Below are 25915 nucleotides of genomic sequence, written 5' to 3' on the forward strand. Positions count from 1 at the left end.
GTGCTTCTGACCTTGGCATTACCTATACCAATGACTTACCCTCTTGCTTATGCATGGAGTTAATGTTGCCTGCTATTTTAATACAGCCACATCCTACTCAGCCCCAAATTTTACTTCATAAAATACATTTATGAACTAGATATCACACATTCTTTCTGAAACCTGAGCATACTTTTGTTACCATAAATATCATGAGTATAGCTCATAGCAGCCTCACCTTGCTCCACAGCCATCAGTACAATTAGGTCATAAGGTCTGTGACCTTATTATTTCGCAATGACAAAGAATGTTCAAACTACCGTACTGCTACATTCATTTCACATGCTAGCAAGGTCATGCTCAAAATCTTCCAAGATTGGCTTCAACAGCACATGAACCGAGAACTTCCAGATGTACAAGTTGGATAGAAAAAGCAGAGGAACCAAAGATCAAATTGCCAACATCAGTTGGATCACAGAAAAAGCAAGAGAATTTCAGAAAAAACATCTACTTCTGTTTCATTGACTAACGCTAAAGCCTTTGACAGTGTGGATCACCATAAACTGTGGAAAATTCTTAAAGAGACGGGAATACCAGACCACCTTACCTGCCTCCTGAGAAACCTGCACGCAGGTCAAGCAGCAACAGGTAGAACTGGACATGGAACAATGGAGTGGTTCAAAATTGGGAAAGGAGTACATTAAAGCTGTATATTGCCACCCTGCTTATTTAACTTATATGCAGAGTATATCAGGAGAAACACTGGGCTGGATGAAGCACAAGCTGGAATCAAGATTGCCGGGAGAAATATCAATAACCTCAGATATGCAGATGATACCACCCTAATAGCAAAAAGCAAAGAGGAACTAAAGAGCCCCTTAATGAAGATGAAAGAGGAGAGTGAAAAAGCTGGCTTAAAACTCATCATCAAAAAAACTCAGATCATGGCACCTGGTCTCATCACTTCATGGCAAATAGATGAGGGAACAATGGAAACAGTGACAGAATTTATTTTGGGGGGCTCCAAAATCACTAGAGACAGTGACTGCAGCCATGAAATTAGAAGGTGCTTGCTCCTTGGAAGAAGAGCAATGACAAACCTAGACAATGTATTAAAAAGCAAAGACATTACTTTGCCAACAAAGGTCCATCTAGTCAAAGCTATGGTTTTTCCAGTAGTCATGTATGGATGTGAGAGCTGGACCGTAAAGGCTGAGAGACAAAAAACTGATGCTTTTGAATTGTGGTGTTGGAGAAGAGTCTTTAGAATCTCTTGGACTGCAAGGAGACCAAACCAGTCAATCCTAAAGGAAATCAATCTTGAATATTAATTAGAAGGACTGATGCTGAAGTTGAAGCTCCAATACTTTGGCCACCTGTATGGCCAAATGTATGGCCATTTAATGGCTGACTCATCAGAAAAGACCCTGCTGCTGGGAAAGAGTGAAAGCAGGAGGAGAAGGGGATGACAGAGAATGAGATGGTTGGATGGCATCACTGACTCAATGGATATGAGTTTCAGCAAGCTCTGGGAGATGGTGAAGGACAGGGAAGCCTGGTATGTTGCAGTCCATGGGGTTGCAGAGAGTAGGACAAGACTCAGGAACTGAACAACAGCAAAAGTCTATGAAGATAATAACTTTGTTGATGGATGGAGTAAAAGAAAGGTCAGAGAGAAGACTATTAAAAAAGACCATTTCAGAACTGACCAGGGCCTGTAGAAAGGTCAAATTAGGCTACTTAGCATTTAAAAGAAAATGATTTGTTTGCTTAATACACTGTAAGTACCACTGTCAACACATATAGTGCTTTACCAGTATGAGTTTATTAAAATAGTAAATCTGTGGAGAACATTCAAATCTTCACACAATTAGACTTGAACCTAATGTTCAAGTGAAAATAGGCTATGGTAATAACATCGTACAACATTGGAGACAATTTCTCAGCCTGCAGGTACAAAAAATGTTACTGATTACCCGAGGTTTGTGCCAGCTACTTTTTATCTGTCTGCGTGCTGCTTTTCATTCAAATTATAACACCTTTTCCTGCAAGATAAATTAACAAGTTTTTTTTTCTTCCTAGTTTTAAGTTTAGATCTTTCGAAAAGCTTAACATAAAGTAGAGTCATTAGGCTTTGGTAAGAGGCCAAATTTAGGCAAAGCAGATATAAAAATACTTCATGTAAAATAAAAATGCAAATATGGGATGCATGCATGGAGCTGCCTGATTGCTGTATTTAAGAGGGCCTGCAGGTTTGTTTTAATTTCTTCCTGCATTCATGAATCCTTGTTTTTATTTTTATTTTTGCTGTCCTTTCTCTTACTGTGGGGGCTTTGTATTGGCTTTGATTTCCCTTTTCTGATCCTTTTATAATGAGGAAATTAATTTTTCCTTATCACTCAGATTTTTTTTGAAAGGTGAAAAGTATTCTCTATTCTTTAGTAATCATTAATTTATCTAAGGCTTAGTTATATTTTCTTGATATTGAAGCAGTACTGAGTGCTTTGGTCTGGTAGCATAAAATGGAGAACAGGAGAGAAGAAGGTTGGTGAATAATGACTACCTGGAGCCCAAAGCCTTTCACTCCAGAGGCATAAAGGCCCACAGAGCCATGACATTCAAATTAAATGTGTCCAGGTAGGGAAGGCAGTTGAAGTCAAATGTTAACCCAGGTGAAAAGGATTTCAGTTCTTCTTCTGATAACTTACTTAGTTGGATACTCTGTTCTTTCCCCAAGTTTTAAGGTGATATGCAAATTGACATCTATTATTAAAATCATGATGTGTAGTCACTTAGGATATATACATAACAGTAAGAGAATATGAATATAAAAGCAAGATGACCAGTACTGCTTTCAAAGTGTTTCTAATACAGATGTGCTAATACCATGCCATCATTTAAGACTATGCAGATTTATTAATCTAATCCTCACAACAACCGTAAAATGTAGAAAAAGCAGATACAATGATTTTTAATTTATAGGTGATAAAACTGAGTTTCATAAACGGTAAGGATGTCCCAACTGGTAAGTGGCAAAGCTGGGTGCATGCAGACATGCTTAGTCTCTTCAGCTGTGTCCAACTCTTTGTGCCCCTATGGACTATAGCCCGCCAGGCTTTTCTTTCTGTGGGATTCTCCAGGCAAGAATACTGGAGTGGGTTGCCATGCCCTTCTTCAGGGGATCCTGTGTCACCTGCATCTCAGGTGGATTCTTTACCTGCTGAGCCATTGGGCAAATCTGGGATCTGATGTCAGATCACTTGGTTTTGAGTTCAGTTAGCTTAATGATTCTCACTTGGGATGATGTAGGAATTAGAACTACAAGGTTGTATTTTTAATTGCTCAATGTAGGTGCCTTCATACATTCCAGCATGTGATCTTAGGGTTTAGATAACTATTTTCTTCTCTACACGTATTAAGACTATGGAGGAGGTCAAAGTAAGGTGGATGGGAGGACAGATTTGTAAATATTTGAATATACATATGCATTTCTTCTCAGATGTTTTTAATATTCCTGCTTTACCCAACTGAATCCAACTATTAAGAAGCACTGAGGTAAATATTGAGAAAAGATAAGAATATAAGCCAGGGTACAATATGTGTCACTTGAGTAACAAAGAAGGGATTGCAATCTGTCCTATCTGCCTCTATTTGAAAGCTTGTCTTTCAAGCCCTGCAATACCTGGTATGGGACCCTGTTTTATTAACTACTAAACAAATTGTGAGCAAACTGAATACAAGTCTTGATGTTCCCTTAGAATCTGGCATAATCAGGCCCAGGCCCTGAATTAGTCTCCCTGAGTTGGGGACTTGCTTCAAATCACTTGGGGTTTTTCTCTAATCTGTAACAGTTACACTAATCGGATTTAAAACTGACTGAACACTTTTATTATAGCCTGCCAGAGGTATGCATTAAAATTTAACACTGTTTCCTCTTTGAACATAAAGAAAGTCCTTATGGTGTGATTATATAGGATTAGAATTTTTCATTAAAAAGGGCTTTAAACACTTCAGCAACTAAAAGGCAGAATCCTATTTAATGAGTTTTTAAAGGTAGTGAAAGTAAGCAAAGTTTAACAGAACTGTTTTCCCTCCCCTCACATGAAGCCCCCATTTCACTGTGATGTACGATGAATAAATGAGGGCCTTATGACTTGTATAGGACTGCCACTTGCACACAGCAATAGAAGACAAACCCTGTTTTAAAATGATGGAGATATTATACAGAAATCTAAAGAGCAGATCAGAATGCTTCATAGTCTTGAGTTTGGAGAATATCTAAATTATAAGTATACAGTGACTTTATAGGCTCTACACTTTGAACTAGGGGAGGTACTTGATGGTCTGTAATCATCTTAAGAGGCTTATAGCGTGGATTCCTAAAGAAAGTTCAAGGTCTAGGAATTTGAAGGCAGTTATTGATGTTTGGAGTCCTCTATCTGTGTGGTTCACAGTGGTGGATGGGTGCCTGGGGCCTTCTCTATGGGGCATGGTTCTTATGAAGTTTGGCAGATGTAGGGTCATTTAATACTGCCCTAGTTGCCATGTGTAAATGCCTAAGCCACATAATACAAAGCTCAGGCTTCTGGAAACAGGAAATCTAGCCAAAATATTTAACCAAGTAATTTTATCACTGCCTTTGAAATGGTTATGGTATGCATTTTAGTCAGGTTCAGGAGTACATGAATTTCAAAGAACTTGGGCTGAAACAAACCTACCTTAGATCTGTTTACCCAGTAAGATCTAAAGATTCCATTTTCCAAGCATTTCTGAAACAGGAGTTGTTGGAATTGGAGCAAGGCAGCTCAGTGGCAACAGTTTAAATTTTCTCTGTTGTGAACTCTGATAGGAACAGAGTGGCTATTGGAAATATTGCGTGTACATTCCCATTTATGACTAATTGGAAATATTTTTGTGACTGGATATGGGGAAATGTGTCAAGGGTGTCAGCACACGGCATCGCACAGTTAGTAAGAATTGGCACTAAAGCCACATGTATCATATTTGGAAGCAAACTTTGATGATGAAGACAGTTTCAGAATTGTATATACATTCTCATATATAACTAATTAAAAGTATTTTTTATCTGGTATCTAGGAAGTATGACATTAATGTCAGCAGAATATACTACACTAACAGTTGCATCTCAATTATGAAAAAAATAGATCACCAACGTGAACTTATCTGCTTCTTGAAGAAATGAGATGACCAGGAAGTTGGAAAGAGAACACTTCAGGCCAGGCTGAACACCTGTGAAGAGGGCACTGTTTGCCAGGCATACTCTGTCCCACCAGTATCCTACTGGAAACTTTTGGGCTATTTTTCTTTTTTCCTTTGTCCATGTTCTCCTTCCTCTCTTATTTCCTCATAGAAGCAGAAGTTGTCTTAGCTGCAGGAGTGGAGTAGCTGTGGGTGAATGGTCACCCTGCTGCCATTACAGTGAAGCATAATTCCTCTCTCTAACTAAAGGCTGTAGCATCTAAGAGCTCAGCTATTTTTCTTTCTATAATCAATTATAAAGAAATAATAATAGCTAAACTCTATACAGCATGGTGGAGAAGTCTGACACAATGTGGTCCACTGGAGAAGGGAATGGTAAACCACTTCAGTATTCTTGCCTTGAGAACCCCATGAACAGTATGAAAAGGCAAAAAGATAGGACACGGAAAGATGAACTCCGCAGCTCAGTAGGTACCCAATATGCTACTGGAGGTCAGTGGAGAAATAACTCCAGAAAGAATGAAGGGATGGAGCCAAAGCAAAAACTATACCCAGCTGTGGATGTGACTGGTGATAGAAGTAAGGTTCAATGCTGTAAAGAGCAATATTGCATAGGAGCCTGGAATGTCAGGTCCATGAATCAAGGCAAATTGGAAGTGGTCAAACAGGAGATGGCAAGAGTGAACATTGACATTCTAGGAATCAGCCAACTAAAATGGACTGGAATGGGTGAATTTAACTCAGATGACCATTATATCTACTACTGCGGGCAGAAATCCCTTAGAAGAAATGGAGTAGCCATCATGGTCAACAAGAGTCCGTAACGCAGTACTTGGATTCAATCTCAAAAACGAGAGAATGATCTCTGTTCATTTCCAAGGCAAACCATTCAATATCACAGTAATCCAAGTCTATGCCCCAACCAGTAATGCTGAAGAACCTGAAGTTGAACGGTTCTATGAAGACCTACAAGACCTTTTAGAACTAACACCCAAAAAAGATGTCCTTTTCATTATAGAGGACTGGAATGCAAAAGTAGGAAGTCAAGAAACACCTGGAGTAACAGGCAAATTTGGCCTTGAAATATGGAATGAAGCAGGGCAAAGACTAATACAGTTTTGCCAAGAAAATGCACTGGTCATAGCAAACACCCTCTTCCAACAACACAAGAGAAGACTCTACACATGGACATCACCAGTTGGTCAACACCGAAATCAGACTGATTATATTCTTTGCAGCCAAAGATGGAGAAGCTCTATACAGTCAACAAAAACAAGACCAGGAGCTGACTGTGGCTCAGATCATGAACTCCTTATTGCCAAATTCAGACTTAAGTTGAAGAAAGTAGGGAAAACCACTAGACCATTCAGGTATGACCTAAATCAAATTCCTTATGATTTGATTACAATTATGATTATACAGTAGAAGTAAGAAATAGATTTAAGGGACTAGATCTGATAGATAGAGTGCCTGATGAACTATGGATGGAGGTTCGTGACATTGTACAGGAGACAGGGATCAAGACCATCCCCATAGAAAAGAAATGCAAAAAAGCAAAATGGCTGTCTGGGGAGGCCTTACAAATAGCTGTGAAAAGAAGAGAAGCAAAAAGCAAAGGAGAAAAGGAAAGACACAAGCATCTGAATGCAGAGTTCCAAAGAATAGCAAGGAGAGATAAGAAAGCCTTCTTCAGTGATCAATGTAAAGAAATAGAGGAAAAGAACACAATTGGAAAGACTGGAGATCTTGTCAAGAAAATTAGATACCAGGGAACTTTTCATGCAAAGATGGGCTTGATAAAGGACAGAAATGGTAGGGACCTAACAGAAGCAGAAGATATTAAGAAGAGGTGGCAAGAATACACAGAAGAACTATACAAAAAAGATCTTCACGACCCAGATAATCATGATGGTGTGATCACTCATCTAGAGCCAGACATCCTGGAATGTGAAGTCAAGTGGGCCTTGGAAAGCATCACTACGAACAAAGCTAGTGGAGGTGATGGAATTCCACATGAGCTATTTCAAATCCTAAAAGATGATGCTATGAAAGTGCTGCACTCAATATGCCAGCAAATTTGGAAAACTCAGCAGTGGCCACAGGACTGGAAAAGGTCAGTTTTCACTCCAATCCCAAAGAAAGGCAATGCCAAAGAATGCTCAGACTACTGCACAATTGCACTCATCTCACACGCTAGTAAAGTAATGCTCAAACTTCTCCAAGCCAGGCTTCAGCAATACCTGAACCATGAACTTCAAGATGTTCAAGCTGTTTTTAAAAAAGGCAGAGGAACCAGAGATCAAATTGCCAACATCCGCTGGATCATGGAAAAAGCAAGAGAGTTCCAGAAAAACATCTATTTCTGCTTTACTGACTAGGCGAAAGCCTTTGATTGTGTGGATCACAATAAACTGTGGAAAATTCTGAAAGAGATGGGAATACTAGACCACCTGACCTGCCTCTTGAGAAACCTATATGCAGGTCAGGAAGCAACGGTTAGAACTGGACATGGAACAACAGACTTGTTCCAAATAAGAAAAGGAGTACGTCAAGGCTGTATATTGTCACCCTGCTTATTTAACTTATATGCAGAGAACATCATGAGAAACGCTGGGCTGGAAGAAGCACAAACTGGAATCAAGATTGCCGGGAGAAATATCAATAACCTCAGATATGCAGATGACACCAGCCTTATGGCAGAAAGTGAAGAGGAACTAAAAAGCCTCTTGATGAAAGTAAAAGAGGAGAGTGAAAAAGTTGGCTTGAAGCTCAACATTCAGAAAACAATGATCATGGCATCTGGTCCCATCACTTCATGGGAAATAGATGGGGAAACAGTGGAAACAGTGTCAGGCTTTATTTTGGGGGGCTCCAAAATCACTGCAGATGATGACTGCAGCCATGAAATTAAAAGACACTTACTCCTTGGAAGAAAAGTTATGACCAACCTAGATAGCATATTCAAAAGCAGAGACATTACTTTGCCAACAAAGATCCGTCTAGTCAAGGCTATGGTTTTTCCAGTGGTCATGTATGGATGTGAGAGTTGGACTGTGAAGAAGGCTGAGCGCTGAAGAATTGATGCTTTTGAAATGTGGTGTTGGAGAAGACTCTTGAGAGTCCCTTGGACTGCAAGGAGATCCAACCAGTCCATTCTGAAGGAGATCAGCCCTGAGATTTCTTTTGAGGGAATGATGCTGAAGCTGAAACTCCAGTACTTTGGCCACCTCATGCGAAGAGCTGACTCATTGGAAAGACTCTAATGCTGGGAGGGATTGGGAGCAGGAGGAGAAGGGGACGACCGAGGATGAGATGGCTGGATGGCATCACTGACTTGATGGACACGGGTCTGAGTGAACTCTGGGAGTTGGTGATGGACTGGGAGGCCTGGCGTCCTGCGATTCATGGGGTCGCAAAGAGTTGGACATGACTGAGCGACTGAACTGAACTGAATACAGCATTTACTATGTGCCAGGTATCATTCTGAAAGCTTGCTACGCATTTCCCACTTAATTTTCTTAAGTCCAATGAATCAGGTACTACATTATTATTATTTCCATTTTCAGTTCAGTTCAGTCGCTTAGTTGTATCTGACTCTTTGCGACCCCATGAATTCCATTTTACAGACGAGGAAATTGAAATCCAAAGAAATGAAATAACCTGCCCAAAATCATGCAATCATAAGTGACAGAATCAAGATCTGAATGTAGTTGTCTGGCTCCACAGTCTGTACTCTTAACCAATATGCCAAATGGTCTCTTCATTTTTCTGTTGGGTATTCATTGCTTTAATGTTTTTCTGATTATATAATTAATCTATGCTTACTGTAAAATTTAAAACAAAAAAAGTCTGAGGATGAACATAAAACCCTACCTGAAATCTCATCTCCCAGCAGACTGGTGATTGTCCTTTTCTGTCACAGGCAGGTACTCAGATGTGTATGGTTTTACCTGAATGGAATAGTAACATTATGTCATAGAGTGATCTTTTAAATGATGACCTCTTTGTCCTTCTTTCACTAACCCCTTCCCTTCCACTCCCACGCCACCAACCACATTTAACAAACTAGTATGTATCTTTTTTAGTTTAAAGGTAACTAAAAAGTAAATTCTCATATATTACATTTTCAAGTAAGTGTTTTTCATATAGATACAAGGATTTCAGTTCAGTTCAGTCGCTCAGTCGTTTCCGACTCTTGCGACCCCACGAATCGCAGCACGCCAAGGATTTAGGGGAGGCTATTTTTTATTTCATATTACATAACAGCTCTGCATCTTGCTTTTCATACCAAACAATGTCATGAAAATTTCTCACATTTAACTGGATTCACTGTTTCCAATGCTTGCATACTATTTCACTGTATGGTCTGTTTTACACACTTGGATCACAAAATTCTGCCTAAATTTTCTCCTTCTATAGATATTGTTTTAGCCTGGCTGTCCTTCTAAAGCAAAGTCCGAGGCAAGGGTTTGAACGTGTGTAACTCAGGGAAGTGATCGAGGCAGGGAGATCCAGAAGGGAGAGACTAGGGAAAGGGATACTGACAATGCCGGGTCATCAGTGCAAATGTGCTTTGCTGACTTGCTGGGGACCTTGTCTGAGGGGTCTTACCAAGTGCGCCTTGGAACTCGGGCTTTTAACCTCTTGCCCACTTCCCCAGGGGCTGAGAACCGTTCTTCAGGGAAAACCGCTGAGCAGACAGTCAGCCAGCTGCGCATGCGCAGTTGCAGAGGCGCGCCGCAGACCGGAAGTCGGGGCCGGAGGCCCGCGTAGTCGCGCTCCACACGCTCGACACCTGCTGCACTGGCTGAAGTAAAAAGCTGAGTTAATGAGGCTTCTGATACAGAAAGTTAACACGTGCTTTCTCAGCCCGAGGGTCCATGGTTTTAATGCAGAAGACAATCGCATCCTGTGTTGTGATATTATTCAAGATAATAGTGTACTTCGTCTTCCACAGCAGCTTTGTTCAGGGTGCTTGCTCTCTGTATCACATTACCATCGTGACAACAGTCACATAAGGTAGAAGTAGGCAGGTATTTTACATAGGGGACAAGGCGGGGCCCAGAGAGGTAAGGAAGGAGAGACCATCTGTACCATGTTCTCTTTGTGTTCCTAATGGTTAGCGCCTTGCCTGCCGCGTAAAGGATATTTAATATATCCTTTTAAGGGGATGCTGTTCAAGTAATTCGCCAAGTTACACACCCAGTATATAGCAAATCTGGTGATTAAACCCAGGACTTTCTAACCCCCAAACCTCTATGTCTTCAGTTAAACCAGTGGAATGAAAAAATTGCAAATTTTTCCTCACACGCAGCCTGAAAGAATTTCGTAAAACTTCTTGCACATTAAAAGAAAAAATGTGTAAAGTTGTTCATTCTAAATTTGAAAGCTTATTTTTTAATATGAGCAAGGAAATGCTTAACATTTTATAAGATGAAGTAAGATGAAGCTAGGCTACACTTAGTACATGTAAGCTATGTTTATATTATGATATGATAAAATGAGGTTTAACTTCTCATTGAATAGCATTCTCTATGAAAAAATTGTATGAATTTTTTACTTGTGGATTTTTATCCAGTACAGCTTGGAAAAATCTTGAAAACATTACAATTACATATTAAGGAATTGGCATCACTACCCTAAACAGCTTCAGTTCTGAATTCACAGTATTCCAACATTGACCAAACTTCTCCCATACAGAGATATGTTTAAAGTGGAGGAAAATCAGGAAGCTCCATTGGTTTAAGATTCAGCAATTAATCATTGAAGGATTAGAAACCAGTATTTCCAATTATTATTATTTTTTTTTCCGCTCAGCAGAACACTGCACCATAAAAAGGTTTGGGATGGATGGGGGGGACTGCATTTCTTTTGAGAAGTTGTTATGTTCCTAGACCTCTGGGCCTGTTTAAAACATCTTGACTACTTTGAAATATATTATTTTCGTGATATTCTAGTTCTTTTTTAAAATAGATGACACATGTTAATGACAAAAAATTAAGCCATATAAAAGTACAAAGAATACAAAAATCACAGCAAATCCTACTACCTAGATAATGTAATGTTATCCTCTCCTCTCCCTTTGATGTGATGTTTTCTTTTTATGGTTCTCCCACCTTTGTCTTTTGGCTAACTCCTTGTCTATCTTCCCAAATCTAGTTTAATTCCTAAAACAAAATTCCTGTGGGTTGGATGTGAAATCTGATCTCTTGATACCAGCAAATATCCCTGAGTTCTATGATATGTGATTGTCAGGTTAAGTCTGAAATAAAAGGCTCTAAACTTCTAGCCATGATAACCTGTATGTGGGAAGTCAAGGGCTGGTACATCTGTCTGTAGAATTTGAGGATGGGATTCTTCTAAAGGAAGTTTCTTCTCCAGCTTTTGTATTTTGTTTCTATTGGATAACAACACATAAACAATGGAGACTTTAACGTAGAAAATAAGTACATTTTTAGTAACTTCACTTCAAAAAAGAGTTTGGGCCAGTTTAGTTTGAGGATAAAACCAAGATAACTACTTATCAAGTCTCCCTTGTTTCTCACTCAGGTGGTTATTTGTCTCATTTCCATGAAAGTGTATTACAGTTTGACAGATAAACTGTAACTACTCAAAAAAGTGCCATTATGTTTCCAAAATATACTGTTTTCTTACAGATATTTAAAGTAGCGTATGCATTGAAACACATACAGTTAAATAGAAGAATGAAATTATATTTGGAAACTATTAACTAAAAGAGCCTACCTTTATGTCTTTTACCACAATTCTTAAGCATTACCACAAAAAATGTGTTTTCTTACTACCTGAGAGCAAGGCTTTCTATGTGCTTCTTCTGAAGTGAACAAATTTACCTTCTGACTGTTGAAAATAATGTGGTAACTAAGAAAATTAAAAGGAAAAAAAACAAAGTGTGGGCTCAGTATGCTTTGCTGAGGGCTGGGTCCTGACTGGTCCATGAATTATGAGATGCCAGTATACCGAAAGATTAATCCTTCATCAACAATCTGTAATCAGTTGGGAAGACTTGCTCCACAAGGCAGCACACCGGTGGTTGTCCCGCAGAAATATCCTCACGTCACAAGTTGAGTTATTTGCTCTTCTCTGTGCTTAAATGCATTGAGTCAGGCTAGTCAGAGCAGCCTTCCATCTGTGAGTGCATGCCTCAGGCTCACATTCCTTAAAAGCTAAAGTGATCCATTCCAAACACCTGTGTGCCTGTACTTGTTAGCTATCGCTACATAACTCACTAATGCAAGACAGCTACCATTTTATTGTATCTCACTATTTTGTGGGTCGAGAATTTAGGCATTTCTTCTGTTCTTTGGTTGGTATCACTTGGTAACTTTCAGGTAGTATCTGGGCTAATCTGGAGGGTTCAAGACAACTTTACTTACATATTTGATCACTTGACAGTCTGAGCTGGGTCTCTCTTTTTCTCCAGGTAGTCTCAGGGCCTTGCTGTGTTGTCTCTCCTTTAGAGTAGTTGAACTTCTTATGTGTGACAAGTAAGTGAAGGTGGATACTGTCAATCTTTTACAGTCTGGGTCCAGAAATGTCCTCAACATTACTTCTACTGTATTCTGTTAGTCAGAGCAGGCACAGAAACCCACCCAGAATCAAAGGGGTGAAATACAGTTCTCATCTCTTAATGGGAGGCATATCAGAGAATTTGGCACTGTCTTCAATTTGCCTTAATGTATTCTTGCCCCCACTGTTAACATCTAGGAAGAGGGATGAAGGCAAATATGAAGAAAAGCACTCCCAGACTCCTTGCCTGGAACATCTCAGCCTCAGGGAAAGAATGGAGAACTTTGGCACACAGGTAAGGAGTGTATTTAACTTGGGAGATAAAGTTCCCAAGTGCCCTGTGTCAGCCTCCTGGTGAACTAGCCTCTGCAGTGTTAAAATATAATGAATTGAGATTTCCCAAAGTAAGAAGGCTTTGATCCATTTCCTTAACTTGGAAGGTCATGTGGCCCCTTTGCAGCACCTGCAGTGGCAGCTGATGAGCAGGAACATGGCCACATGGCTTCAGGAAGAATTTACCGCCACAAAGTGGGGAGCATCCTCAGCTTCATTCTCTAAGGAGGAATTCTTACAAGGTGTGAGAAGGGAGAGAAGATCAGTGGGGCAGGATAAACACACCAGTTGTCTGTCTCTTCTTAAGAAAGGAAATAGGATTTGTGGGTAAATTCTACAATTCTGTTTCAAGATTAATTCGTATCAAAAAAATAAGAACAGAGAACATTAACCTAAACCAAGGTGTTAACTTCAGCATGATTAGTGCAGAAATGTCTTTCCCAAGTTTTGTGATAAAGCACTTATTATGGTGTTGGAGATGAGAATATGGGTTGTGGCAGGGGAGGTGGTCAGACTGCATTGGGTTGAATTTCAGCCTCAGAATGTGCAGCAGTGTGATCCTGGCCATTCTTTGTTCCTTCATCTGTAAAACGGTAGTGATAATAGTATTCAGTAGCAATAGGGTAATAATATATACTCACTTCCTAGGACTGATGTGAGCATTAAATGAGATGATGCATGGAAAACCCTTAGTACCATGCCTGATCTTATTAAGTAATCACCATTTAGAAAGTGTTCAATAAATGTCAGCTTTTATCACTGTTATTATAGAAGCAGCCCCCACCCTGGTGGTGAAACACGAGGGTCACTGGGAGACTAAAGAAAGGGAGGGGTGGAATCACAAGTAAGACTTCTCATTCCTCTCTCTCTGGTTATAGCCATTGGGGTATAATGTGATCTATAAACTCTTCTGTCTGTTGACATGCCAGCAAATGATACATCTCTCTGATCTACTTAGATTTTCAAGCTAAATGTAAGGGCCCAGGTGCTGGAGGCTCAGAGCAGAGAGAGAGCTGGGGGCTGGGGGCTGTCCTGGCTTTTATAAACCATTGCCACTCTTATAAATAAAGCATTCACTCAGAGAGCCTGAGAGCTGGGGAGCCACATTGCGTGCAAATCCAGATCAGTGACTGAGCTTCTTCCAGGTTGAAGCTAATCACAACTGACATGTTAGAGTAAAACTACTTTATAAAATCAATATTAAATTTACAACCTTTGACATCCTGGGACATCAAAGATAAGGGGGAAATAAGCCATAGAGTAAACAGTCCTCCAGCTATGCCAGCTGCTCAAGGAGATGGGGAGATGTGGGAAACCAGAAGCCCAAATCAGACACTATTAGTCTTGTTTTTATGTCAACGTCTTGACATCAATAAAAACATTAAAAAAAATCACACAAACATTTACACACAGAAAAGACAGGGAACCAGCAAGGAGAACTCCAACAGTCCATCAGATGCCCAGAATCATTCCAGAGTGAAATGATTAGATTCCTTCTCTAACAGCGAGACTTGATTTTTCTGGACAGTGGGATGCTTCAATTAGGGAGAAAACACCATGTTGTGAGGCTGGCAAATCCCCTGCTGAAAATCCTAACCTATCTAGCCAGGGACCCTGCTGTAATAAAAGCCTACACCTCTCTAGCAGATCCTCCCTATAGTCACTGGGATTCGAATATAGCTGCAAGGGACACTTGGAAGCAGAGTAAAACTATAAAGGTCATCACAAGGTAAGAATATGTTTCTCTGAGTGCTCCTCATGGGGTACTAGCTCTCAGCTGCTCGAATCTGGAATGGATTTCTACCTCTAGAAAGAGGATTGAATTTTAATATCCAGAAGCAGAATTGCCATAAATTCTACCAGGAGGAGTGGGCAGAGTCAGAAGACCCTGTAACATCCAGCATAGTCAAGATCACAAAGGATTTCCTAGCCCTTCACATCCAAAAGCATTTGTCTCAAGGGCTGCTCAGAGAATTGTGTCACCTTCACTGTAAGTCTGAGGAAAATACCAAGTGCTCTAGGAAAGGTGGAGTGAGGAAGTCAAGGCCATGTGGCCCAGCTGGTCTAAACAGATTCTTCTATAGTGCTTCCTCCTTTGCAAGAACAACTTGAATTTATACCCAGGTTCACCTGCACTCCATGGTGTGAATCTGAACTTACTAAAATCGATGTTTAATTCAGTGTTTCCATCTTTCAAAGCTTTAAGGGGAATAGCAGCCATACCCTTCTCTCTGCACTCCTCTCCCTGTCTCTCATCTAACCCTCAGAAGTGACTGATTTGAGCCTCTCTGCTTTGTGGCCATCGTAAGGTCATTTCTGATGGATTTTGTATGGTCCTATGATCAGAGACAGACACAGTAAGATCAAACCTATCAGTAACATTTGGTTTCCATCTGCTTCCTGAATGCAAAACAAAACATAAATAATATTCTTAATTTAGAATTCTACAGAAACAGACTCACGGGGTCAAAAGACTAGGAGGTGCGCAGCTGTTGGTGGGTCTTGCTGATGTGTATGAGTATGAATGTATGGGAGCCTTTAGCACAATGGTTGAGACCGACAAATGCCTACTTGAGTCTGGTATGTGTAGAAAGTGAAAAATTACTGCAGTACATAAAAAAAATTAGCTTTTTTGATAAGGTTGTAAACTCTAAGAGTTCCTAGAATGGTGTCTGGCACATAGAATGTGTTTTTTGTTTTGTTTCTTGTTGTGAATACATGAATTAGAATTTCCTAGATAAACTGTGGGAAGAAACTGATATTTGTTTAGGGCTTTAACTGTGCCAGGCACTATGGTAGATCCTCTTCTTATGCTTTCTTATAGTACCTCTGTATTGCTTTTTAAATTGTCACTGGAACAAATTATCACAAGCATGGTAGCTTAAACAATACACATTTAAAATATTATAGTTCTGTCGGTCAGAAGTCTCACACAGATCTCACTGGGCTAACATCAAGGGGCAAGCAGGACTGAGCTCTTTTTTGGAGGTTCTAAGGGAGAATTTGTTTCCTTGACTTCCCCAGCTTCCAAAGGCCATCCTTATTTCTTGGCTTCTGGACCCCTTCCACTATTTTCAAAGCCAGCAGTAGCAGGTCAAATCTTTCTCATCCTGCCATCTTCCTGTTCTTTGTTCCACTGTCACATCTTTTCATGACCACAGTTTGGAAAGTATCGCCACTTTTAAGCACTCATATTTTAGATTGGGCCCAGGATAATCTTCCAGGATAAAGAATCTATATACCCTGTGGTCTTTTTTGCCTATAAAATATATTGACAGAATCTGGGGCATGATGTGTAGTCATCTTTGAGAGCCCTTATTCTGCCAACCACAGCCTCTGTATGATAGATATTATTGACCCTATTAACAGAGAAAAGGACACTGTATCGGTAACATGCTCCATACAGTATGTGATAAAGTTGAGACTCCAGCCAAGGTCTGTGTGTCTCCAAAGCCCATGCAATTCCTACTGCGCTACACCATTTCACACCACAAAATGGCTTGCTGTTAGATGGGTTGGGCTTAGGGTCTAGTGAGGTAGGAACCGGAATAGAAACTTAAAGGGGAATTCTCATAAGAGGCAAGGTGAGAATCAGGGAATTGAATTCTGTTGGAAATGCTCCCCTGGAAGAAGAAATGGATTTGCACTTGAAAAAAGAAATTCGGTTCTTTCAGGGAGAAGTTAGTTTAGTAACAGGGGATCAAGTCTGAGAGTTAAATAAAACACCCTCTTCTCTCCCAGGGCCTCAGGGACCCTAGTGATCCCATATTCTATGTTGTCCGGCACCCACTTGGAAAGAGTTTTACCAATCCAATTCCTTACAAGCTGTAGGGACTCTATATGTTACCCTTCTCAAGAGTTTTACATGTAAAAACAGAGCGCCATAACCCAAAGTCATACACAGAACCTCAGGATTTCTTGGTTTTTTGAATGCGTTGGAAACGAATCAGAGCACTATAAGTTTGCATGAACTAACTTAGTTTGTTGTAATAGTAAATTTTAATCACTATGGCACCTGAGTCAAGGAGATACTCTTGGTTGTGGAAGCCTTCCAGGTTTGAGGCTGGTTACCACCTATTCTAAACCTAGATAGCATATTCAAAAGCAGAGACATTACTTTGCCAACAAAGATCCGTCTAGTCAAGGCTATGGTTTTTCCAGTAGTCATGTATGGATGTGAGAGTTGGACTGTGAAGAAAGCTGAGTGCTAAAGAATTGATGCTTTTGAACTGTGGTTTTGGAGAAGACTCTTGAGAGTCCCTTGGACTGCAAGGAGATCCAACCAGTCCATCCTAAAGGAGATCAGTCCTGGGTGTTCACTGGAAGGAATGATGCTAAAGCTGAAACTCCAGTACTTTGGCCACCTCATGCGAAGAGTTGACTCATTGGAAAAGACTCTGATGCTGGGAGGGATTGGGGGCAGGAGGAGAAGGGGATGGCAGAGGATGAGATGGCTGGATGGCATCACTGACTCGATGGACGTGAGTTTGAGTGAACTCCGGGAGATGGAGATGGACAGAGAGGCCTGGCGTGCTGCGATTCATGGGGTTGCAGAGTCGGACATGACTGAGTGACTGAACTGAACTGAACCACCAATTCTGTATGCTTGAGAAAAATATGTGGGTAATGTACTGGGTTTCCCACACTGCAGGCAGATTTTTTACTGTCTGAACCACCAGGGAAGCCCCCAAATGAAAAAGATTAGTATAAAAAAAAAAGTAGTATTGAGTATTTGCCTATAACTTGAAACCGTTGGGGCACATACTTGATTGCATGGAGAAAGGTAGTTTGAGGAATTGGGTTTTGTTGTTCAGTTGCTAAGTTGTGTCCCTCTCCTTGCAACCCCATGAACTGCAGCTCACCAGGCATCCCTGTCCCTCACTGTTTGCTCAAACTCATGTCCACTGAGTTGATGATACCATCCAACCATCTCATTTTCTGCCACTCCCTTCTCTTCTTGCCTTCAATCTTTCCCAGCATCAGGATCTTTCCAGATGAGTCTGCTCTTCGCATCAGGTGGCCGAAGTATTGGAGCTTCAGCTTTAGCATCGGTCCTTCCAATGAATATGATGGTGGCCTTTGCCAGAGATTAGGCAGGATGTTTACCCTAATAGTTGGTGTTCAACTTCTTTTCCTTTTTTATAAGATAAAAAGATGATAAAAGTCAGCCTTCCTGAATTTCATTCTCTCATGCTAATAGGATAGAGCAGCAATGATATACCATAAAAAATAAGGATATGATTTATAAGCGAACCAGATGGCTCCTATCTCATCTCATTGAACTGTTATCTTTTGAAGAGTTCCTTTTTATGGATTTTAAAGAGAATGTAATCACTTTAGAAATCCCCAGAGAGTTTCATAATGAACCCTACTTACATTGTGTTGACACTAATAGTAGCTATAACCATGATCTTCAGATCCCCATGTAGGAGGCAGGCTTGTTGAAATTATAGCATGGGCTAGTAATCCATTTAAAAACATACTTTTAAAAATGAGATTTATGATGACCAAAAGCCCACTTAAATCAGTTTCACTTACAAATATGAGATGCTGTATTAATAATGAAATCAATCTGGTTTAACTCAAGAAAAACCACATTTTACTGACAAGTTTTACCCAGTTTAGTCTCATGTCAAATTAAGAAACTAAGTAAACCAAACATTTAAATGACTGACTCATACCGTGAAAAAAATGTGATCACAGCTTCATATCATAAAACTATTAAGTTCTGTTCAAGTAATTTCCTCTCAGCATTTCCTTTCCTCACTTAAGGTTTCCTTCTTAACCAAAAAGCATCAAATTAGGAAGCTTAAATGACTGAAGTATTAACACTCTCAGGAAAAAAAATGATTGCCTTTCAGAATGGGGGGAAAATATCCTCTCACCAACCTATCTAACCAAGGCAAATGGTTACGAAGTAACAGGAACACAGGGTTATTTTTGTTGTTGTTGTTACATTCTTTTCTAATACTTTGGTTTTTTTATTTGAAGTTTCTTTAAAATTAATCCTTTAAAATCATTTCCAGCAGTGAGCAATTCAGCAAGTTCAGAGAACAAAATGGCCAGACCTTTGTATCCTTGAAGATTGGATTTAGACTAGTGGGATTGTATTGAGGTAACTTTTGCTATTTCAAGTATAATAAATTATAACTCATATATGGTTCAATTAGCATTCCTGTGACTAAATCTAACATTTTCCTCTATTCAATCTTTAATTTGGTATGCCTAGTTTATTTTCACAGTTATGTCCAAATATAAATGAAATTTTGAAATTTTACCTATCTTTGCAGATTTTATATCTATTCATATGTAAACTTCCCTCCCTACCCTGCAATACACACACAGAATAATTTGTTAAATGAGGCTGATGTATATTAAGGTGGCAAATGTTAAACACTCCCAGACCAGGTATAAAAAAAATCATTTCCATGGAGTTGGGACCTCACTCTCAAAGTTCTAAACACATTACCTTAGGTAGCCATTACCAATTAATTGATGGAGGCATTTGAGTCCAGACCTTCATCATAGCATTTAGTTCATAAAATAGAACCTGCTTTAAATATCTTGAATGGCATGTAATACAGGGAATTAGGTGCTTTAAAATAAAATTGCTGGAAGACCTGAGGAGCTGACTTGATGCCTGACCTCCAGGAATGACTCCCAAAACACCACAGAACTGAGTCCCCGTTTGCATGCTGCCTGCCAAGTTGCTTCAGTCATGTCCAACTCTTTGTGACCCTATGGACTGTAGCCCACCAGGCTCTTCTGTCCATAGGATCCTCCAGGCAAGAATACTGGATTGGGTTGCTATGCCCTCCTCCAAGGAATCTTCTTAACCCAGGGATCGAACCCACATCTCTTACATCTCCTGCATTTGCTGGTGTGTTAAGGAGATCCAACCAGTCCATTCTAAAGGAGATAAGTCCTGGATGTTCTTTGGAAGGAATGGTGCTAAAGCTGAAACTCCACTACTTTGGCCACCTGATGCAAAGAGTTGACTCACTGGAAAAGACTCTGATGCTGGGAGGGATTGGGGGCAGAAGGAGAAGGGGACGACAAGAGAATGAGATGGTTGGATGGCATCACCGACTCAATGGATGTGAGTTTGAGTGAACTCCGGGAGTTGGTGATGGACAGGGAGGCCTGGCGAGCTGCAATTCATGGGGTCGCAGAGTTGGACACGACTGAGTGACTGAACTGAACTGAACTGAACTCTTTACCTCTGGTGCCACCTAGAAAGCCCCAATGGTCCAAAACTTTAATGCATCTTGAAAATACAAAATGGCTGAAAGCAAATAGTAACATGGATCAGTATGCTAAATGTTAAACATTTACTTTTGCAGTTTTCTATAACTGGCAGAGGGTGATATGACTTTTCCATCTCTGATGTATGTATTTTCAGTCTATTTTAATGTGTGCTGTATGTTTAGATACTACAGCCTAATAACCATTTTAGAGCAACTCTACATTCCTATGTAAATAGCTCTTTTGCAGAAAAGAATGTTTGTGTGTAGGAACATGGCCAGGGTTTCCCAGATGGCTCAGTGGTAAAGAATCCACCAGCAATGCAGGAGACACAGAAGACAAGAGTTCAATTCCTGGGTTAGGAAGATCCCCAGAGGAGGAAATGGCAACCCACTCCAGTATTCTTGCTGGGAAATCCCATGGACAGGGGAGTGTGCTGGGCTGCAGTCCATGGGGTCGCAAAGAGTTGGACATGACTGAGCGACTGAGCACACACATGCACACATAGGAACACGGTCACGAAGCTGGAATTTTTTGTTGTAACTCTTTTAGTAGGTTCCTCCCACCATGTTTGTGTCCATATGCAACTATTCCTTTCAAGGCTGCTCTAAATAACTGTCTCTCCCTGCCTTCTCCCTCTGATATCACTGTGTAAAGCTTCTTCTCACCTGCCACATCTTCTAAGAGCCAAGTACATTTTAGTAGGTTCTACTATCTAATCTTACTTGGCCTGTAGGGCAAGCACATTGATATGTAGCTTTTCATCCATATATTTTTTCAAAGTGACTTCTTCCTGAAGCTAAGTCAGTGTGAAGGGGGGCTACTCAGTCCTTCTGAACCTAAACTATTTGATGTGAGATATAAATACAGCCTTCTTTAGGCTCTTGTGTGTTAGTTGCTCAGTTGTGTCCAACTCTTTGCGACCCCATGGACTATAGTCTGCCAGGCTCCTCTGTCCATGGGATTCCCCAGGCAAGAATACTGGAGTGGGTTTAGGCTCTTAGGACCCCATGAAAAAAGATTTAATTTTTAAGCCTGAGAGAGTTAAAAAAAACACAGTAGAGGCAGGGCTGGACTTGAATATAAAAGGTAAATCACAGAACTGGAAAACAATTCTATCAGGAATATTTCTGTATTGAACTTATGTGTTATTTGCTTAGATTTTTGAACTAATTGTCTCTACTCTGTTACTATCTCTTTCTTTGTCAGGAAACTCCACAAAGGAAGTCACTCAAATAAGTTACTTAGAAAAGTCTCTTCCTTTTTTTTTTTTTGTTTGTTTTTTCATTATGGTGAAGCTTGCCTACTCACAAGTACTCTCTGTTTTGTTGTTGTTGTTTAAATACAGTGCCTATAAAGAAAGAAGCTGGATGACTAGCTTTAGGTCAGAAGTCATTTGCATCCAAGAACCCTATAAGAGCCTGACTGATTTAGTTGGTAGTAATGAGAATCTGGGAAATACAATAAATGGGACAAGGAATGCTCTCAGGTGACAGTTTATGATGGCTTATAAGATCACATCATGTCTTAGTTTTTGGTCTCTGCTAATAATCTGTTATGATGTACAGCAGGTTCTGGTATACAGAGTAATTCAAGTGCTCTTCTGTTGGGCATATGGTGCTTTTAAGTACACTCCAAGGGTTGATTTGACTGCTCCTGTTGATAAAGGATGGCACAGTGGGAAGGAAGGGAACAAGCTATGGATGGTGCGTGGGACTCAGGAGAGGAAGGGATTCATATGAGAGCAGAGCTGCTGAGAAAAACAACATGCAGTGACTTAATTAGAAAACCAATTTTGCCATTCTTTGAGTTCCTGCAAGTGTCACTGTTTCTTATGGTAAAATTTAATGATATATAAATATACACATATATGTGTGTATAAAATATGTGTGCTATATAAGGTGTGTTTTATGTATGTAAATATGCATGCATATATACATGTATATATATTAAACAGCAAACTCAAATGAAGTAGCAGAAAGACAAGATTTAGTCTCAGCTGTTGAACTGGGAGCAGGGGCAAATATTTGATAAGAGCAAAAAGAAATGATTCTAGAGGAAACTTTTTGAGTAACAGAGAAGAATTTTCCAGGAAACACAGCTTGGTACTCTTTCTTTCTGCTTTTAAAAACAGGGAAAATAATTTTCTCATAATATCATCCACAGATCCCATTCACTGGCAAGAGAAGTGACTCTTTATATAAAATTAACAGGTTGTTTATACTTGAAGAGTTTTCAGAATTTTCTCTTACAGGAATCTGTGTCATAGCAAATAGAATCAGAAATTGTCAGAACAATAGAAATATGGCCGACCAAATCTGTGCAGTTATAGAAAATCCTCATGCCAAATTTGAGTGATTTTAGGCAGAGAGCCTGAGAACTCTGCATTCAGAAGGTCAGCTCTGATATAAAAACAGACCAAACATCAATGAGGATGGAACAGAGAGGGAGAACTCAGGACTTCACAGGACTAAGCGTTCAAGAAAGAATATGCTTAAAGCAGGGCCATGATAGACATAAATTAGTCATTCTCAGCAAAGATTTTCTTGAAACCATGGTGGTCCAACATGTGGCCTAAGAACTAAATAAATTATGTCTGAAATTGGGTTGCAGTTCACCTGTGATTTGGTGGGGAGAAATTCCCTCATTACCTAATTTTTCCATCCTAACCAACTGACATGCTTAGCTAAAAGCTGAGTGCTGCTGGGTTTTATACAGGAAGCTTAGATCAATATTTGTAGTTGAAGCCAAAGTTATTAGTTATATACTTGTGAGTTGTTCGGGTTTAAATATGTACTATCATATTATGAAATTTAGATATTTTAAATGATTGTGGAATGAAGAAGAATTAGCATAGAGTCCACTCATGCTTGAGTTGAGGTCAATATTCAGTAGACTCACTATTACTAGCTAAATAAGTAAGTAAGTAAATAAATGTCGTCTACTGCTGTAGACGTGAGTGTGCTCTTAGATCAACAGCAGAGGAGGAGGAAAAGGCAAGATAAACTTAAGTGCCCCTTATATGCCAGGAATGGCTCTAGAAGTTTTTCATATATCTCTTCTTCCCTCAAAAGCCTACGATATGTAGATTCCCACCTCACAGTCAAAGAATCTGAGGCATAGAGAGCCTATTTAACTTCACCAAAGTTCCACAGTTTGGCGAGGTACATAGCCAGCTCATTGAACCCATGGTTCTAAAGTCCAAATTCTTAGTTATGCCTAAGACTAACAATTACATGTGTATATTTATGGATGTATTAGTGTTTCTTAAACCTTATGTAGTTAATTTATTAATGTAAATTTAGGTCTTTTAAACTAACTATAAAATAACATAAAATAAAATTGATGAGATTAGCAATAATTTAAAAATACATTATTACATGTAATTATAGTGCAGTAGCAGTACTCAATGAAATAATATTTTTTGTTCCTTAGAAAACTGTGAGTTGAAAGAACTCAACTAAGTTACTAAGAATGATTATTTCAGAGTGGTAGGATAATGGGTGACTTTTGATTTCTCCTTTGTGCTTTTTGTATTTCCTGTTTTTGTGTGATCATCATAGGTCGCTTTTTCTAAGATGTCATTGTGATGAGCTTCCCAAAATAAGTAGACTCCAGTGTCGCTTGTAACGTGCTTCTTGGATGCTGTCAGAAAACCAAAGGCATACCTTGCCATCCCTGTTCCTTTCCATTTTGAGTGTGTGACCTCTGAAATTTACTTGGTCAGCTTTTCTCATTTCCAAGTTCAAGGCCTGTTATACTCAATTAAGTTAAAAACATGTGTTTGGAACAGCCTATGTAGGAAGTGGTAAATGTTAAGTATATATTTGGTCTCAATTGTTAATTCAAAGCTGAGTGTCAGAAAACCAATGATTCCACCTATATGAGATTTTTGGAAGTTGTACATATGTTGTATAGTGCAAGAGCTTTAAGGCAAGGTGATTTAGGTCGGATGCCAGTTCTATCATTGTAGGTGTATTTTATATGGTTAAATTTTAAATCTTCTATGGCTTAACTCAGCCTTCTGTAAGATGGGAATAATTAGAGTACCTGTATCTCATAAGTTTGTTGGAAGAATTAACTAAGTTGATGTATGTACATAAAGCATTCAGAATAGTGTCAGATACTTCATTTAAGCATTCAGGAAACATTAGCTATAATTTAGCTCAGGTGGACATGTATCACAGTAAGGTAAGAACTAGCTTACAAATTTCTACAGACTTGTGTTATATATAACCGAAACGTTTCTCATAGAATACAGACCTATGCTCTTAGGATGAAATAATTTGGAAGCACATTATATATCATGTTTGAACTCATGTTTGATAACTGTACTTTGCCTTCAGGCAAGGGCTATCTCCACAAGAGGTCTGTTGTGAGCCCCAAGAGGTTGTCTTAAAATTGTATTGTGCTTTTCTCTTTTTCTGTGTCAGGTAATCTGAAGTGGTTATCATGAAATTAGTGTTACATCTTCCCTTCCTTTATTTTATCAGTATGGGAATGTTATAAGTGTGTGGGAAGAGTGCAAGCAGTTGGAGGTTTGGCTTTTAAATGCTCAGTAAAAACAGCTGCCAATAAATTGAGTGCTTTACCATGATCAAGCTCTACCATGATCAAAGCACTCTCCAAGAGTTAATGTAATCTTCCTTCTCTTTCTGTATCTATATGATGACATGTATTATTACCTCTGTATTATAGGTGAGGAAATTGATCTCTAGAAATTAGTCACACAACTACTTAAGAGATGGAATTGGGATTAAAATCCAAGCAGTGAAAGATAAATCTGGCTTTCCTGTCAGCTCTGTCTTGTCCAACAATGAATGCAAATAATAGAAACCGTGAACATAGATATTGACTTTAGGCACAGAGGTATGATATTCAAAATATTCACCAGCTGGTCGTCCAAGGCATTAATTCTGACTAATCAGAATGGATGCCAGCTGTGAACAACTGGTTTAGCTATTTGGGTGTGAACTGTCTGAATACCAGCTCTAATATTTTAGTGACAAATGGTTAATTTGTGAAGTATATCACTCAAAATCTTCAAAAAGAAAATTTATTAAATTACAAAGGATCACTAAAGACCATATCAAGTCCAATATATATGGCAGGTCATTACATGCTCCTTCCATTCACATTACTCAACCCTGAGTTACCCATCATCCCAGACGATGCTACTCTCCTTGCTGGTACCATGAGCTACTGGTAGCCAGGCTCAGGATGGAAAGAGCTGTCTTGAAGTCTTTTTCCCTTAAATTCATCTACCTACCTGTCCAGGGGATATTAGAATGGATTTTTATTTCAGTTCATTTCATTGATTTGGCATCTGTTTAGTGTGATGTAGGGAATAGGATGATAAGTTTAATGTTACAGTACTGGATGGTTAAAAATGCTGTCTACACTTCCCTGGTGACTGTGCAGTAAAGAATCTACCTGCAAATTCAGGAGACATGAGTTTGATCCCTGGGTTGGGAAGACTCTGGAGAAGGAAGTGGCAACCTACTCCAGCATTCTTGCTTGGGAAATCATATGGACAGAGAAGCCTGGAAGGCTACAGTCTGTGAGGTCACAAAGAGTTGGATACGACTGAGGGATTAAACAACAACATTGC

This window comes from Oryx dammah, unplaced genomic scaffold (assembly GCF_014754425.2).
Source record: "Oryx dammah isolate SB20612 unplaced genomic scaffold, SCBI_Odam_1.1 HiC_scaffold_16, whole genome shotgun sequence".
Lineage (NCBI taxonomy): Eukaryota > Metazoa > Chordata > Mammalia > Artiodactyla > Bovidae > Oryx > Oryx dammah.